This window comes from Montipora capricornis, chromosome 10, assembly GCF_036669925.1.
Source record: "Montipora capricornis isolate CH-2021 chromosome 10, ASM3666992v2, whole genome shotgun sequence".
Lineage (NCBI taxonomy): Eukaryota > Metazoa > Cnidaria > Anthozoa > Scleractinia > Acroporidae > Montipora > Montipora capricornis.
The window spans coordinates 42,323,764-42,327,779 of NC_090892.1; the positions used below are offsets into that span (position 1 = coordinate 42,323,764).

Here is a 4,016-nt window from a genome sequence, read left to right on the forward strand (position 1 = left end):
AACCTTTATGCTAATAAACCTTCGTGGAAAAAACATATAAATAAACCACCCGAACACAATACATTTAAAATTTTCCAAATATTTAACATAGAACTTTCGCAGTACCTTTTATCATTAGCGTCCAGAGGATTAAAACAAATTTGGACACTCAATAGTTCAGCGAACGAGCATCCGTTTTAGTTCGTAGTCTTTGAAAAGTCCACCGCAATCTAAAACCGGCGCTTGTACTTCTTTTAACCTCAGTCATTCGGCAAAAATGTATCTTTAGTTGAAACTTGAATGGCCTTGTTACGTTAACCGAATCATTTTGCCAGGCGAAAACGACGTGATTTTGATTAGCTCGCCATCACGACCTATTATGTAAATTTATTCAAAAGTTCTACCTTTTAAACTCACCCAAATATTGGATATCATTTCCTTCATAAATAACTATGACGTGTCTGATAAAACAAAAGATCATCACATTACACTCCACGTGCTCATACTTAGTAAGGTTGAGAAGTCATGTAAAAAACTCGTGCTTCGTGCTTCATCAGGGATCCCAAACACCTCGGGACATTAAAAGCACTCATCTGTTTCTCGGTTTGGAACCCCTGATGAAACACTCGCACTCGTTTTTGACATATTACTTCTCAAATCATCATAGCGCCAGCTTTCTGGCCAGTAACGTTTCGAGTTGAATCAACGAAGATTAACGACGTAACCCTTACGCCACTATAGATGTTTAGTGCAATACAGTGTAGAGCGCTCTTGGGAAAGAGAATAAGCTGGTTACTTCGCCATGGGCGAAAGGGCAACTGAAAAAATCAAAATCCTAGGGAGGATTTGAACTTACGACCTCAGTAACAGCAGTGGGATGCTCTTCCCATTGACCTACTAGAACTCCTGGAAAACTAGGCACGGTTATCTTGGTTATGAAAGGACAATGTTTCCCGCTGCTCTGCGGGCTCTACAATATCATGTGCCACTAATTTTCACATGCAACCATAGATGCAGGTTATAGAGTCAGTGCGGCCCACTAGTTAGCGCTCGCCTTGAGATTTGGGGATCCCGGGTTCAAGCACGTTCTGAGCCCTGGTTGAGCTTGTTCCTAGTCGTCCCTGGCTCAAATTCTCAGCTGCACTTGTAAGTAGTCAACTAGCTTGCCTCCAGCCAGTTGGGATTTTTAACAGTTGTTGTTGTATGTTCTGTTCTGTCATGATTGTGTTTCATTGCCCCGAAAAGCCCCTATGTTTCAACTTTCAAGGCCAGAGTAATCATAGTTAATATACAGAGATGGTTAAGAAACTCGACATGATTCTTTGTTATATGTTTTTGTTCGCTGTTTAATTTTGGCCCTACCCATGAACAAACCGCACCCTTTTTCTAAAAGACAGCCAATCAAAAGTTTCGATTAATTTATTCAGAACCCAGTTGTGAATCGAGGGCAAAAGATTGTGCTTGATCACGGTCAAGTTAACATGAAGCGCGATGTTACTGTTCTACGGAGCTCATTAAGTGCCACTAAATTACGCTATTAATTTTCAATGTCCTCCGAAGTTCTGCCCGCGTTCTGACTTTTTCCCTCAACCTTTTTCCTGCGTCCACACGTTTTTCCCGACTTTTTTCCCCATTTTTTTCCTGACCTTTTTCCAGACTTTTTTCTCGACTTTTTTCGGAAGGCTGCCGACCCCAACTACCTGGGTGTCTTAAAAACAAAGACCCTTAATACCCCTAAGACCCTATCTAAGACTCGAAAACGAAGAAAGTAACCCAAACCCCTCACTTGGCTAACCCTAGGCTTAAAACCCAACTTCAGGCCTAGTTAGACCTCGGGTTAGCCAAATTGAGGCGTTAATTTCTTCGTTTTCGAATCTTGGGCTCTTAGAGCTCTCTCTTTTCAAGACACCCAAGGTAGGTAGGGGTCAGCGGCATTCCGAAAAAAGTAGGGAAAAGAGTCAAAACGCAGGCAAAACTTCGGAGATTTGAAATTAAAAGCCCAATTTAATGTCACTTAATGGGTTCCGTACTGTTCTCGCTTTTAAAGTTTTCGAGGTTTCATAACCAGTTCGTCGATATGAACTATGGTGTAATGTAGAACATGTAGAGTTGGCATACCAAGGGCACATTGTCCATTAAAAATCTAGATAAACGAGCTAGCTCCCTAGGGATTTTTGTAGCTCCGTGGGTAAGGACAACATCCAACCGGGCTTACGAAGATTGTTTTCCAGTTTACCAGTTGTCATTTTGCCCGTAACCAACGAGCCAGCTTATTAAACGGAACCTCCACTTTAACAAAAAAATAACTTTAAATAATAGGGAAAATAACCTTTACAGTCAAATCAGTTAAATTTTTTTCAAAGAAAGCGTTTGCATCCGAAATTAATTTTTAGGATCGCCTACTTTTGTTTACAAATTTCGCGGGCGCCGCCATCTTGAATAATTGTAGAGTGTTACAGTTACCCTGTTGTTATTAGACAAAAGTTCTTTGTGTCAGGACGATAGGGCAACCGTAACACGTCACAATTATTCAAGACAACCGCGCCCACGAAATTTGAAAGTGAAGAAAAGTGGTTTTAAAATCAGTTTTCCTTTTATAAAACAAATTTCGAAGAAATTTGTTTGGAAACATTATGCCTGAACATGTCATATGACGGTATTACAAAATTACGTCAACTCAGTGAGATGCACATCACACGTTCTAACATCATTGAACTAACAAGTGTCTAATGACAATATTTGAAAGTACTGTCCAAGTTTATTTCTCTGAGACGCCATTCTCCGTTTTTTACAGGGCATGTGATTCGCACTGGCGGAGCTCTGGTACTGGGCCAGGAGCAAGACAGATTTGGGGGATCCTTTGACGCCAATCAGTGAATAATCGGTGAAATGACAGGTGTCAATATCTGGGATCACGTCAAAGACGAGGAAGAGATACAGCGGATGTCTAAGTCGTGTTCTATAGGGCTCGGCAATGTGTTCCGTTGGGCCCACTTTAAGTCTCATTTGCGAGGCTCGTTAAAAGTAACTCCGCTACCCACTTGTTAACAAGTTTGAAGGTTTCGACTCTAAGTAAATAAGAAAAGACGTGAAAGACAACCTGCGAATTAAAGGGTAAACGTAGTTCAGTTCACTGCGCTGACGTTTTATGGCCAACGATGTATTTTTTGTCTTATTACCTACCAAATTCTTATTTTGTTATTACGAGCCGTTTCCCATCTTAGGAATACACAACCACCCTTTTGACGAAGTTCAACCTGTCAGAGGCAATTTTGAATTTTCCTCTTAGATTCTTTTTACAACTGATCAGGAGTGAAAGCCTGGGTTAAGCCTTAGGACACATTTATTCGTTCTTATACATTTAATTACAGACAATAAACCCATCGGGCACATAAATACGAAATGACCCTCACACCTCTTTCGCCGATAAAAAGGAGGAAAGTGGTTATTTTGATATCAGACCTCAGGCCTTAGCGCCAGGTCAGTCGAGTAAGGCGTGGCGCAAGGCGAAATTTCAAACTTTTATTATGAAAAAATAAATTTACATTACAGCGGTTATCAGTCACACCTGCCCCTCAACGGATTGTTTTTTTTTAAACTAAATTTGGATGGACGTCAATCAAATGCTTCCATAGCAATATAGTCCTGTTCACTTGGCGGCAGTCGAATTCGTCGTGGAAACTTAACATTTGATTGACGTCCACCCAAATTCAGTTTCGAAAAATGAAAAAAAGTCGTCAAGGGGCGCGTGGAACTGGAAAAAGTAGGGAGCTTAAGTACGCGCGTTTTTGAGTCGCGGACGGCAACCGGAAGAGAACATTTCGCGTGCCAGGCCAGTGGTGTTTCCCACATTTTTATGGTAAAGTTAAAGTCTGTTACAAGCCTAGAAGGCCCATCAGGCCCGCGCTTATCTCCGGTTCTGTAGTATAAAGCCACTAGGAGTATTTCTACTCCCCCCTGGATGGGATGCCAGTGCATCGTAGGATTACCCCCAGCATTAAATTCACCGGTACCCATTTATACACCTGGATGGAGAG

General features: G+C 41.4%; 1 pseudogene; it reads left to right on the forward strand.

Annotated features, from left to right (window-relative positions):
* The window catches only part of LOC138020837 (C-reactive protein-like), a 17,300-nt pseudogene extending 13,980 nt beyond the window's left edge, over positions 1–3,320 (forward strand).
* The last annotated feature ends 696 nt before the right edge of the window (positions 3,321–4,016 follow it).